The sequence below is a fragment of the Prunus avium genome, chromosome 1 (assembly GCF_965620075.1).
Source record: "Prunus avium chromosome 1, drPruAviu1.hap1.1, whole genome shotgun sequence".
Classification (NCBI taxonomy): domain Eukaryota; kingdom Viridiplantae; phylum Streptophyta; class Magnoliopsida; order Rosales; family Rosaceae; genus Prunus; species Prunus avium.
This window is the reverse complement of record NC_142284.1, coordinates 30849776-30865582: the sequence shown is the minus strand read 5'-3', so window position 1 is coordinate 30865582 and position 15807 is coordinate 30849776.

The window sequence follows — 15807 nt, the reverse complement described above, 5'->3', positions numbered from 1 at the left end:
CTTGTTTTATTTTGAGTCTTGTTTTGTTTTGAGTCACTTTCCGAACACATTTGATGAGATTGTGATAAATATTTGCATGACTTAAATGAAAATTGAATTTTTTTTTTTTAATTTATTTTTTTCCTTGTAAATTTTTTTATTTCAAAAAAAAAAAAATTAAATAAATAAATTTGGCATCGTTCTAGCATGATATGTTCGAAACCTTCTTTGCACTTGCCATTTGTTTCATAATTTTCCAATTAAAGGATTTGCATGACCCAAAGAATTGTATCAAGCATAAATTAAACTTATATAACCATATAATGTGAGCTTTTGAGCCTTGTGCTTCATTTCATGAGTGTTATACACATACTCTTATTTTCTTGTCATCAAAGTTGTTGTTTGATCTCATTATTCATTGATTTGGTTGAACACTTAAAAGTCATTCATTCTTTTGCAATTTGATTTCATGACATTTAAGAAATGATATTAAGGCCCTCTTTGGATCGTTTGTGCCTTTCAAGCTAACCTTATGCATGCTTAAGCATGATTTTCCATTGTTAACCATTTTGAGCCTACATGTAAACCTTTTCTTTCATTTTACCAATTATATTTCCTCACCTTAGCCCGAAAAACAAATATTTACCTTTCTAAGGAACTCATGAGCTCTAATTCGGATGTGTTTTTCATGCTAAGTTTGGGAAGGGATATTACATAAAGAAAAAAAAAAAAAAAAAAAAAGAAAAAAAAAAAAAAAAAAGAGAAATTCACACAATTGGTGAAAGAAAAGAAGAAAAAAAAAAGTTGTGATTAAGTGGTGGTTGATTAAAAATTCATTTTTGGGCCTTCAAAATAAATTGGCATTTGGAAAGGAGTATGAATCAATGTAAATGAAGGTATAAGGAGTTTTGATCATGTAAAAGAAAAAAATCTAATCATGATGATTCGAAGTCTTGTAAACAATTATTTTATGCTCTTACATTGTGAGTTCCTTGGACTTTGTATTATCCATACCTATCATTTCTCACTCACCTTACACCCTTGGCCCCATTACAACCTATAATAAAGACCTAAATTGATCTTAAATGTCATATGGTTGAATTGCATGCATTTTCTTACTTTTAAGTGTTTGGCATCCTTCTTGAGATCATATTAATGCAAGTTCTTCATCTTCCTATTTTGAGTTAACTCCTTTATGGTTTAACTCTAATCTCATGTTTATAAACTGAGTGATGCATTGTAGCCCTCTTATGAGTGATTCATTTGTGAGAGGACAACTTTGGTCAGATTTGAAGTTGCATTTGTGTTTGGTATGATTTTTGAAATTGTGTGAAAACTAAGATTGGGGAATTTGTTGCATTTGGCTATCACACTACTACACTTTGAGCATGTTGTGTTTTGAACTTTGCCACCCTGTAAATATTGAAAAAAAAAAAAAAACTGAGCTTTTATTGTTAAAACTTTTGAGTCATGTGCATAAGTCATTTCTCTTCAGAAAATGTTCGGAAAGATTGTTTTGAGTTTTATTTTTATTTCTTTTATTTTTGTTTTTGTTTTTTTGTTTTTCTTTTATTTTGCTTAAGGACTAACAAATTTAGTAAAGTTTTCTAACCACTTTGTTTTGTAGAGTTAGTAAAACGTTTGTGGGTATCGTTTCTGTTAAACCCTCAGGAGACACAACTCCTCCTACTAGGGATGCCTAGAGGTTTAAAGGCTTGTTGCATATGCTCAATGCAATCGAGTTACCTGCGGAAGTGGTTTAGTTAACTTCTTGTTTTGTTTTTATCTTTGTTTTCCTTTTGTTTTGCTCGAGGACTAGCAAAATCTAGGTTTGGGGGTATTTGATCGGTTCATAATTGTATATCATTTTGTACCCTTCTAGCTTATGATTTGGTTATGTTTTTTTAGTTAAACTTGTGCTTTTAATCCTTTTTGTGTTTATCTTTCAGTTAATTGACATTTAGGTAACAATGATGACTTTGGATAGGAAATGATGCAATCCATGCATGTTAAGGGCTGATTGGCATATGAGGAATATGAGCTTAAAGACAAACACATTTTTGCTACAGCCCATTTCCAGCCCAGTTTCGTAGGTCAACTTCTTGGCCTTGGATCAGCATTCTTTGGGGCTCGGATGAGGTGAAGATCTTCATGAAACTTGTTCCAATGGGTGTCTACTACAACATATCCAAATTTCAGCCCAATTGGACATTTGTGGAGTGCTCAGCCCGTCCAACACCCAACCTTGCTCAGCAGGATTTGCAGCTGCCAGCTTTGAGCCTTGTCTCCTCCTTTAAGCCATGTGCCTCACCCATGCTGCAATTGACTTTGGATCCAACATAATGAGTGAAGTGGGGAGGCATTCCAGCTATGAAATTCTAAAGGAGCAAGTTGGTACATGCTGGAGCTATTATAGAGAAAGCATGTGCATGCATGTAAAGCAAAGAAATGAAATGAAGTCAATTCCAGTCTCTGTTCGGCTGCCAACTTGCAAGGCCCAAAGCGCACACTTCTACTGCTCCGATGGGAATACTTTCTTCATAGAAGTTGTTCCAATGGGTGTCTAGTATAACATATCCAAATTTGAGAACCATTGGATACGTTTTGAAACCTATGACCTTCCTACACCAAGTCTGGTTCAGAAGACTCGTTTTTGTTCAACAACCAAAAGAAGACCACATGGGTTGGCAGCAAAAGGCAGCCACAATTGGTCACCTTTGATCCCATGTGAAGAAAGCTTGAGGTGCAGCAAAAGAAGTATGGGATGAGATTGATTCCAACCACACTAACATAGACAAGATGAAGTGTGAGTTATGGGTTGTATTAAAAGAGGAATGGTGGTGTTGGATTTCATCATGTTGTTCCTCCCTCTTAGCCCTATAAATAGAGAAGCCTTCAAGCTTCAAAACACACCCCAAGGGGGGGAGCTCTCAAACACTTCTCTAGAGCTCCCTTCCCTTCTCTCCCTCAAATTCTCTTAGTTTCTCTTTCTAAGTTTTCAATTGTTGTAATGAAATTCTGAAATTCTGATTAAGTTTTTCTTAGTTTCACTTTACTTTTCATTGTAATGTACATTCTTTCTTAAGTTTCAAGTTTAATTAGTTTCCAAGTTTCAATTATGGTTTTTGTTCTTATTCATTATGCTTATAAGTTAATAGGCTAGTTTGAATGATTGATCACCATTTAGGCTTGCATGTTAGCTATCTTGGTTTGAATTAAGAGTAGACACCATGCTTTAATTCGAATTGAACTATGAATAAGAAGAGTATGTATGGACATTCGACAACAGGGATTAGATACATGCTTGGCTGTTTAAATTGTTCTTCTATGCTTAATGGGTTCCTAATGCTTAGTTTTAGGTTAGACAACAAATGATCAAATTAGGGAATTAGGAACACAAGGTTATGACCAAACACCATGGCTTAATCATACTTTAGCTAGAATCAATCCGTTAATCTAATTGAACTTGGGAACTTATTTGCTTGAGTTATTTCCTTTTTTTTGTTTTATTTATTTTCTTTTTCATTTCTATTTTGTGTAGGGGAAACAAATTGGATCATTCAATCACCAATCCTCGTGGGATCGACCTCGCACTTACATATGCTATACTACCAAACGGCTCGTGCACTTGCGAGTATCACAAGTTGAGGATGCAGCTGAATCTATTTTGGTGCAGCTGAATCGAAGCAACAGAATACACCAACAATTCCAATTAGGAACGAACTGCCGTTGAACTTGAATTGTCCAATTTCTTTCACCTATTGATTTCGGATCGAGCCCAAAACTTGGGCAACATCATAATATGGTGGGATGAGTCATTTGGTGAGTTTTGAGTGAAATCCAATCGCTAGAAGTATGGAATACACCAACCACTCCAATTAGGAACGAACTCCCGTTGAACTTGAATTGTCCAGTTTCTCACACCTATTGATTTCGGATCGAGCCCAAAACTTGGGCAACAAGATAATATGGTGTTAGGAGTCGTTTGGTGAGTTTTGAGTGAAATCCAATCGCTAGAAGTATAGAATACAGCAACCACTTCAATTTGGAATGAACTGTCGTTGAACTTGAATTGTCCAATTTCTCACACCTATTGAATTCAGATCGAGCCCAAGACTTGGGCAACATCATAATATGGTGGGAGGAGTCATTTGGTGAGTTTTAAGTGAAATCGAATCGCTAGAAGTTGGGAATGCACCAACCGTTCCAATTCGGAACAAACTGCCATTGAACTTGAATTGACCAATTTCTCACACCTAATTCGGATCGAGCCCAAAACGTGGGCAACAACATAATATTGTGGGAGGAGTCATTTGGTGAGTTTTGAGTGAAATCCAATCGCTAGAAGTGTGGAATACACCAACTACTCCAATTAGGAACGAACTGCCGTTCAACTTGAATTGTCCAATTTCTCAGACCTATTGATTTTAGATCGAGCCCAAAACTTGGCCAACATGATAATATGGTGGGAGGAGTCATTTGGTGAGTTTTGAGTGAAATCGAATCGCTAGAAGTTGGGAATGCACCAACCGTTCCAATTAGGAACAAACTGCCATTGAACTTGAATTGACCAATTTCTCACACCTAATGATTTCGGATCGAGCCCAAAACGTGGGGAACAACATAATATTGTGGGAGGAGTCATTTGGTGAGTTTTCATTGAAATCCAATCGCTAGAAGTATGGAATGCACCAACCACTCCAATTAGGAACAAACTGCCGTTGTACTTGAATTGTCCAATTTCTCACACCAATTGATTTCGGATCGATCCCAAAACTTGGGCAACAAGATAATCTGGTGTTAGGAGTCAGTTGGTGAGTTTTGAGTGAAATCCAATCGCTAGATGTATGGAGACCACTCCAATTAGGAACAAACTGCCGTTGAACTAGAATTGTCCAATTTCTCACACCTATTGATTTCGGATCGAGCCCAAAACTTGGGCAACATCATAATATGGTGGGAGGAGTCATTTGGTGAGTTTTGAGGGAAATCCAATCGCTAGATGTATGGAATACACCAACCACTCCAATTAGGAACGAACTGCCGTTGAACTTGAATTGTCCAATTTCTCACACCTATTGATTTCGGATCGAGCCCAAAACTTGGGTAACTTCATATTATGATGGGAGGAGCCATTTGGTGAGTTTTGAGTGAAATCCAATCTTTAGAAGTTCAGAATACACCAACCACTCCAATTAGGAACGAACTGCCGTTGAACTTGAATTGTCCAATTTCTCACACCTATTGATTTCGGATAGAGCCCAGAACTTGGGCAACATCATAATCTGGTGTTAGGAGTCATTTGGTGAGTTTTGAGTGAAATCTAGTCGCTAGAAGTATGGAATACACCAACCACTCCAATTAGGAACGAACTGCCGTTGAACTTGAATTGTCCAATTTCTCACACCTATTGAATTCGGATCGAGGCCCAAACTTGGGCAACAACATAATATGGTGGGAGGAGTCATTTGGTGAGTTTTCAGTGAAATCCAATCGCTAGATGTATGGAATACACCAACCACTCCAATTTGGAACGAACTGCCGTTGAACTTGAATTCTCCAATTTCTCACACCTATTGATTTCGGATCGAGCCCAAAACTTGGGCAACATCAAAATATGGTGGGAGGAGTCATTTGGTGAGTTTTGAGTGAAATCCAATCGCTAGCGGTATGGAATACACCAACCACTCCAATTAGGAACGAACTGCCGTTGAACTTGAATTGTCCAATTTCTCACACATATTGATTTCGGATCGAGCCCAAAACTTGGGCAACATCATAATATGGTGGGAGGAGTCATTCGGTTAGTTTTGAGTGAAATCCAATCACTAGAAGTATGGAATACAGCAACCACTCCAATTACGAACGAACTGCCGTTGAACTTGAATTGTCCAATTTCTCACACCTATTGATTTCGGGTTGAGCCCAAAACTGTGGCAATTTCATAATATGGTGGGAGGAGTCATTTGGTGGGTTTTGAGTGAAATCGAATCGCTAGAAGTATGGAATACAGCAACCACTCCAATTAGGAAGGAACTGACTTTGAACTTGAATTGTCCAATTTCTCACACCTACTGATTTTGGATCGAGCCCCAAACATGGGCAACATCATAATATGCTCTGAGGAGTCATTTGGTGAGTTTTGAGTGAAATCCAATTGCTAGAAGTAGGAAATACATGAACCACTCCAATTAGGAACGAACTGCCGTTGAACTTGAATTGTCCAATTTCTCACACCTATTGATTTCGGATCGAGCCCAAAACTTGGGCAACATCATAATATGGTGGGAGGAGTCATTTGGTGAGTTTTGAGTGAAATCCTATCGCTAGAAGTAAGGAATACAACAACCACTCCAATTAGGAACGAACTGCCATTGAACTTGAATTGTCCAATTTCTCACACCTATTGATTTCGGATCGAGCCCAAAACTTGGGCAACATCATAATATGGTGGGAGGAGTCATTTGGTTAGTTTTGAGTGAAACCCAATCGCTAGAAGTATGGAATACACCATCCACTCCAATTAGGAACGAACTGCCGTTGAACTTGAATTGTCCAATTTCTCACACCTATTGATTTCGGATCGAGCCCCAAACTTGGGCAACATCATAATATGGTGGGAGGAGTCATTTGGTGAGTTTTGAGTGAAATCCAATCGCTAGAAGTATGGAATACACCAACCACTCCAATTAGGAACGAACTGCCGTTGAACTTGAATTGTCCAATTTCTCACACCTATTGATTTCGGATCAAGCCCAAAACTTGGGCAACATCATAATATGGTGGGAGTAGTCATTTGGTGAATTTTGAGTGAAATCGAATCGCTAGAAGTATGGAATACAGCAACCACTCCAATTAGGAAGGAACTGCCTTTGAACTTGAATTGTCCAATTTCTCACACCTATTGATTTCGGATAGAGCCCAAAACTTGGGCAACATCATAATATGGTGGGAGGAGTCATTTGGTGAATTTTGAGTGAAATCCAATTGCAAGAAGTATGGAATACACCAACCACTCCAATTGGGAACGAACTGCCGTTGAACTTGAATTGTCCAATTTGGAACATCTATTGATTTCGGATCGAGCCCAAAACTTGAGCAACATCATAATATGGTGGGAGGAGTCATTTGGTGAGTTTTGGTGGAAATCCAATTGCAAGAAGTGTGGAATACACCAACCACTCCAATTGGGAACGAACTGCCGTTGAACTTGAATTGTCCAATTTGGAACACCTATTGATTTCGGATCGAGCCCAAAACTTGAGCAACATCATAATATGGTGGGAGGAGTCATTTGGTGAGTTTTGGGTGAAATCCAATCGCTAGAAGTGTGGAATACACCAACCACTCCAATTAGGAACGAACTGCCTTTGAACTTGAAATGTCCAATTTCTCACACCTATTGATTTCGGATCGAGCCGCAAACTTGGGCAACATCAAAATATGGTGGGAGGAGTCATTTGGTGAGTTTTGAGTGAAATCCAATCGCTAGAAGTATGGAATACCACTCCAACGAGGAACGAACTGCCGTTGAACTTGAATTGTCCAATTTGGAACACCTATTGATTTCGGATCGAGCCCAAAACTTGGGCAACATCATAATATGGTGGGAGGAGTCATTTGGTGAATTTTGAGTGAAATCCAATCGCTAGAAGTATGGAATACACCAACGAATCTAATTACGAACGAACTGCCGTTGAACTTGAATTGTCCAATTTGGAACACCTATTGATTTCGGATCTAGCCCAAAACTTGGGCAACATCATAATATGGTGGGAGGAGTCATTTGGTTAGTTGAGTGAAATCCAATCGCTAGAAGTATGGAATACACCAACCACTCCAATTAGGAACGAACTGCCGTTGAACTTGAATTCTCCAATTTCTCACACCTATTGATTTCGGATCGAGCCCCAAACTTGGGCAACATCATAATATGGTGGGAGGAGTCATTTGGTGAGTTTTGAGTGAAATCCAATCGCTAGAAGTATGGAATACACCAACCACTCCAATTAGGAACGAACTGTCGTTGAACTTGAATTGTCCAATTTCTCACACCTATTGATTTCGAATCGAGCCGCAAACTTGGGCAACATCATAATATGGTGGGAGGAGTCATTTGGTGAGTTTTGAGTGAAATCCAATCGCTAGAAGTATGGAATACCACTCCAACGAGGAACGAACTGCCGTTGAACTTAAATTGCCCAATTTGGAACACCTATTGATTTCGGATCGAGCCCAAAACTTGGGCAACATCATAATATGGTGGGAGGAGTCATTTGGTGAATTTTGAGTGAAATCCAATCGCTAGAAGTATGGAATACACCAACGAATCTAATTACGAACGAACTGCCGTTGAACTTGAATTGTCCAATTTGGAACACCTATTGATTTCGGATCGAGCCCAAAACTTGGGCAACATCAAAATATGGTGGGAGGAGTCATTTGGTGAGTTTTGAGTGAAATCCAATCGCTAGCGGTATGGAATACACCAACCACTCCAATTAGGAACGAACTGCCGTTGAACTTGAATTGTCCAATTTCTCACACCTATTGATTTCGGATCGAGCCCAAAACTTGGGCAACATCATAATATGGTGGGAGGAGTCATTCGGTTAGTTTTGAGTGAAATCCAATCGCTAGAAGTATGGAATACACCAACCACTCCAATTAGGAACGAACTGCCGTTGAACTTGAATTGTCCAATTTGGAACACCTATTGATTTTGGATCGAGCCCAAAACTTGGGCAACATCATAATATGGTGGGAGGAGTCATTTGGGGAGTTTTGAGTGAAATCCAATCGCTAGAAGTATGGAATACACCAAGCACTCCAATTAGGAACGAACTGCCGTTGAACTTGAATTGTCCAATTTCTCACACCTATTGATTTCGGATCGAGCCGCAAACTTGGGCAACATCATAATATGGTTTGAGGAGTCATTTGGTGAGTTTTGGGTGAAATCCAATCACTAGAAGTATGGAATACCACTCCAATGAGGAACGAACTGCCGTTGAACTTGAATTGTCCAATTTGGAACACCTATTGATTTCGGATCGAGCCCAAAACTTGGGCAACATCATAATATGGTGGGAGGAGTCATTTGGTGAATTTTGAGTGAAATCCAATCGCTAGAAGTATGGAATACACCAACGAATCCAATTAGGAACGAACTGCCGTTGAACTTGAATTGTCCAATTTGGAACACCTATTGATTTCGGATCGAGCCCAAAACTTGGGCAACATCAAAATATGGTGGGAGGAGTCATTTGGTGAGTTTTGAGTGAAATCCAATCGCTAGCGGTATGGAATACACCAACCACTCCAATTAGGAACGAACTGCCGTTGAACTTGAATTGTCCAATTTCTTACACCTATTGATTTCGGATCGAGCCCAAAACTTGGGCAACATCATAATATGGTGGGAGGAGTCATTCGGTTAGTTTTGACTGAAATCCAATCGCTAGAAGTATGGAATACACCAACCACTCCAATTAGGAACGAACTGCCGTTGAACTTGAATTGTCCAATTTGGAACAACTATTGATTTCGGATCGAGCCCAAAACTTGGGCAACATCATAATATGGTGGGAGGAGTCATTTCGTGAGTTTTGAGTGAAATCCAATCGCTAGAAGTATGGAATACACCAAGCACTCCAATTAGGAACGAACTGCCGTTGAACTTGAATTGTCCAATTTCTCACACCTATTGATTTCGGTTCGAGCCCAAAACTTGGGCAACATCATAATATGGTGGGAGGAGTCATTTGGTGAGTTTTGGGTGAAATCCAATCGCTAGACGTATGGAATACAACAACCACTATATTAGGAACGACCTGCCGTTGCCTTGAATTGTCCTATTTCTCACACCTATTGATTTCGGATCGAGCCCAAAAGTTGGGCAACATTATAATATGGTGGGAGGAGTCATTTGGTTAGTTTTGAGTGAAATCCAATCTTTAGAAGTATGGAATACACCAACCACTCCAATTAGGAACGAACTGCCGTTGCACTTGAATTGTCCAATTTGGAACAACAATTGATTTCGGCTCGAACCCAAAACATGGGCAACATCATAATATGGTGGGAGGAGTCATTTGGTGAGTTTTGAGTGAAATCCAATCGCTAGAAGTACGGAATCCACCAACCACTCCAATTAGGAACGAACTGCCGTTGAACTTGAATTGTCCAATTTGGAACACCTATTGATTTCGGATCGAGCCCAAAACTTGGGCAACATCATAATATGGTGGGAGGAGTCATTTGGTGAATTTTGAGTGAAATCCAATCGCTAGAAGTATGGAATACACCAACGAATCCAATTAGGAACGAACTGCCGTTGAACTTGAATTGTCCAATTTGGAACACCTATTGATTTCGGATCGAGCCCAAAACTTGGGCAACATCAAAATATGGTGGGAGGAGTCATTTGGTGAGTTTTGAGTGAAATCCAATCGCTAGCGGTATGGAATACACCAACCAGTCCAATTAGGAACGAACTGCCGTTGCACTTGAATTGTCCAATTTGGAACAACAATTGATTTCGGCTCGAACCCAAAACATGGGCAACATCATAATATGGTGGGAGGAGTCATTTGGTGAGTTTTGAGTGAAATCCAATCGCTAGAAGTACGGAATCCACCAACCACTCCAATTAGGAACGAACTGCCGTTGAACTTGAATTGTCCAATTTGGAACACCTATTGATTTCGGATCGAGCCCAAAACTTGGGCAACATCATAATATGGTGGGAGGAGTCCTTTGGTGAATTTGGAGTGAAATCCAATCACTAGAAGTACGGAATACAGCAACCACTCCAATTAGGAACGAACTGCCGTTGAACTTGAATTGCCCAATTTCTCACACCTATTGATTTCGGATCGAGCCCAAAACTTGGGCAACATCATAATATGGTGGGAGGAGTCATTTGGTTAGTTTTGAGTGAAATCCAATCTTTAGAAGCATGGAATACACCAACCACTCCAATTAGGAACGAACTGCCGTTGAACTTGAATTGTCCAATTTGGAACACCTATTGATTTCGGATCGAGCCCAAAACTTGGGCAACATCATAATATGGTGGGAGGAGTCATTTGGTGAATTTTGAGTGAAATCCAATCGCTAGAAGTATGGAATACACCAACGAATCCAATTAGGAACGAACTGCCGTTGAACTTGAATTGTCCAATTTGGAACACCTATTGATTTCGGATCGAGCCCAAAACTTGGGAAACATCAAAATATGGTGGGAGGAGTCATTTGGTGAGTTTTGAGTGAAATCCAATCGCTAGCGGTATGGAATACACCAACCAGTCCAATTAGGAACGAACTGCCGTTGAACTTGAATTGTCCAATTTCTCACACCTATTGATTTCGGATCGAGCCCAAAACTTGGGCAACATCATAATATGGTGGGAGGAGTCATTCGGTTAGTTTTGAGAGTTTTGAGTGAAATCCAATCGCTAGCGGTATGGAATACACCAACCACTCCAATTAGGAACGAACTGCCGTTGAACTTGAATTGTCCAATTTCTCACACCCATTGATTTCGGATCGAGCCCAAAACTTGGGCAACATCATAATATGGTGGGAGGAGTCATTTGGTTAGTTTTGAGTGAAATCCAATCGCTAGAAGTGCGGAATACACCAACGACTCCAATTAGGAACGAACTGCCGTTGAACTTGAATTGTCCAATTTGGAACACCTATTGATTTCGGATCGAGCCCAAAACTTGGGCAACATCATAATATGGTGGGAGGGGACATTTGGTGAGTTTTGGGTGAAATCCAATCTCTAGATGTGTGGAATACACCAACCACTCCAATTAGGAACGAACTGCCGTTGAACTTGAATTGTCCAATTTCTCACACCTATTGATTTCGGATAGAGCCCAAAACTTGGGCAACATAATAATATGGAGGGAGGAGTCATTTGGTTAGTTTTGAGTGAAATCCAATCGCTAGAAGTATGGAATACACCAACCACTCCAATTAGGAACAAACTGCCGTTGAACTTGAATTGTCCAATTTGGAACACCTATTGATTTCGGATCGAGCCCAAAACTTGGGCAACATCATAATATGGTTGGAGGAGTCATTTGGTGAGTTTTGAGTGAAATCCAATCGCTAGAAGTATGGAATACAACAACCACTATATTAGGAACGAACTGCCGTTGAACTCGAATTGTCCAATTTCTCACACCTATTGATTTCGAATCGAGCCCAAAACTTGGGCAACATCATAATATGGTGGGAGGAGTCATTTGCTGAGTTTTGAGTGAAATGCAATCGCTAGAAGTATGGAATACACCAACCACTCCAATTTGGAACGAACTTCCTCTGAACTTGAATTGTCTAATTTCTCACACCTATAGATTTCGGATCGAGCCCAAAACTTGGGCAACATCATAATACGGTGGGAGGAGTCCTTTGGTGAATTTTGAGTGAAATCCAATCACTAGAAGTGTGGAATACACCAACCACTCCAATTAGGAACGAACTGCCGTTGAACTTGACTTGTCCAATTTCTCACACCCATTGATTTCGGATCGAGCCCAAAACTTGGGCAACAACAGAATATGGTGGGAGGAATCATTTGGTTAGTTTTGAGTGAAATCCAATCTTTAGAAGTATGGAATACACCAACCACTCCAATTAGGAACGAACTGCCGTTGAACTTGAATTGTCCAATTTCTCACACCTATTGATTTCAGATCGAGCCCAAAACTTGGGTAACATCATAATATGGTGGGAGGAGTCATTTGGTGAGTTTTGAGTGAAATCCAATCGCTAGAAGTATGGAATACACCAACCACCAACCACTCCAATTAGGAACGAACTGCCATTGAACTTGAATTGTCCAATTTCGAACACCTATTGATTTCGGATCGAGCCCAAAACTTGGGCAACATCATAATATGGTGGGAGGAGTCATTTGGTGAGTTTTGTGTCAAATCCAATCGCTGGAAGTATGGAATACACCAACCACTCCAATTTGGAACGAACTGCCGTTGAACTTGAATTGTCCAATTTCTCAAACCTATTGATTTCGGATCGAGACCCAAACTTGGGCATCATCATAAGATGGTGGGAGGATTCATTTCGTTAGTTTTGAGTGAAATCCAATCGCTAGAAGTACGGAATACACAAACCACTCCATTTTGGAACGAACTGCCGTTGAACTTGAATTGTCCAATTTGGAACACCTATTGATTTCGGATCGAGCCCAAAACTTGGGCAACATCATAATATGGTGGGAGGAGTCATTTGGTGAGTTTTGAGTGAAATCCAATCTCTAGAGGTATGGAATACAACAACCACTCCAATTAGGAACGAACTGCCGTTGAACTTGAATTGTCCAATTTCTCACACCTATTGATTTCAGATCGAGCCCAAAACTTGGGTAACATCATAATATGGTGGGAGGAGTCATTTGGTGAGTTTTGAGTGAAATCCAATCGCTAGAAGTATGGAATACACCAACCACTCCAATTAGGAACGAACTGCCGTTGAACTTGAATTGTCTAATTTCTCACACCTATAGATTTCGGATCGAGCCCAAAACTTGGGCAACATCATAATATGGTGGGACGAGTCATTTGGTGAGTTTTGAGTGAAATCCAATCGCTAGACGTATGGAATACAACAACCACTATGTTAGGAACGAACTGCCGTTGAATTTGAATTGTCCAATTTCTCACACCTATTGATTTCGGACCGAGCCCAAAACTTGGGCAACATCATAATATGGTGGGAGGAGTCATTTGCTGAGTTTTGAGTGAAATCCAATCGCTAGAAGTACGGAATACACCAACCACTCCAATTAGGAACGAACTGCCGTTGAACTTGAATTGTCCAATTTCTCACACCTATTGATTTCGGATCGAGCCCAAAACTTGGGCAACATCACAATATGGGGCGAGGAGTCATTTGGTTAGTTTCGAGTGAAATCTAATCGCTAGAAATACGAAATACACCAACCACTCCAATTAGGAACGAACTGCCGTTGAACTTCAATTGTCCAATTTCTCACACCGATTGATTTCGGATCGAGCCCAAAACTTGGGCAACATCATAATATAGTGGGAGGAGTCTTTTGGTGAGTTTTGAGTGAAATCCAATCGCTAGAAGTATGGAATACACCAACCACTCCAATTAGGAACGAACTGCCGTGGAACTTGAATTGTTCAATTTCGAACACCTATTGATTTCGGATCAAGCCCCAAACTTGGGAAACATCATAATATGGTGGGACGAGTCATTTGGTGAGTTTTGAGTGAAATCCAATCGCCAGACGTATGGAATACAACAACCACTATGTTAGGAACGAACTGCCGTTGAACTTGAATTGTCCAATTTCTCACACCTATTGATTTCGGATCGAGCCCAAAACTTGGGCAACATCATAATATGGTGGGAGGAGTCATTTGGTGAGTTTTGAGTGAAATCCAATCGCTAGAAGTATGGAATACACCAACCACTCCAATTAGGAACAAACTGCCGTTGAACTCGAATTGTCCAATTTGGAACACCTATTCATTCCGGATCGAGCCCAAAACTTGGGCAACATCATAATATGGTGGGTGGAGTCATTTGGTGAGTTTTAAGAGAAATCCAATCGCTAGAAGTATGGAATACCCCAACCACTCCAATTAGGAACGAACTGCCGTTGAACTTGAATTGTCCAATTTCGAACACCTATTGATTTCGGATCGAGCCCAGAACTTGGGCAACTTCATAATATGGTGGGAGGAGTCATTTGGTGAGTTTTTAGTGAAATCCAATCGCTAGAAGTATGGAATACACCAACCACTCCAATTAGGAACGAACTGCCGTTGAACTTGAATTGTCCAATTTCTCACACCTATTCATTTCGAATCGAGCCCAAAACTTGGGCAACATCATAATATGGTGGGAGGAGTCATTTGGTGAGTTTTGAGTGAAATCCAGTAGCTAGAAGTATGGAATACACCAACCACTCCAATTCGGAAGGAACTGCCGTTGAACTTGAATTGTCCAATTTGGAACACCTATTGATTTCGAATCGACCCCAAAACTTGGGCAACATCATAATATGGTGGGAGGAGTCACTTGGTGAGTTTTGAGTGAAATCCAATCGCTAGAAGTATAGAATACACCAACCACTGCAATTAGGAACGAACTGTCGTTAAACTTGAATTGTCTAATTTGGAACACCTATGGATTTCGGATCGAGCCCAAAACTTGGGCAACATCATCATATGGTGGGAGGAGTCATTTGGTTAGTTTTGAGTGAAATCCAATCCCTAGAAGTATGGAATACACCAACCACTCCAATTAGGAACGAACTGCCGTTGAACTTGAATTGTCCAATTTCTCACACCTATTGATTTCGGATCGAGCCCCAAACTTGGGCAACATCATAATACGGTGGGAAGAGTCATTTGGTGCGTTTTGAGTGAAATCCAATCGCTAGAAGTATGGAATACACCAACCACTCCATTTAGGAACGAACTGCCGTTGCACTCGAATTGTCCAATTTGGAACACCTATTGATTTCGGATCGAGCCGAAAACTTGGGCAACATCATAATATGGTGGGAGGAGTCATTTGGTGAGTTTTGAGTGAAATCCAATCGCTAGAAGTATGGAATACACCAACCACTCCAATTAGGAACGAACTGTCGTTGAAATTGAATTGACCAATTTCTCACACCTATTGATTTCGGATCGAGCCCAAAACTTGGGCAACATCATAATATCGTGGGAGGAGTCATTTGGTGAGTTTTGAGTGAAATCCAATCTCTAGAAGTATGGAATACACCAACCACTCCAGTTAGGAACGAACTGCCGT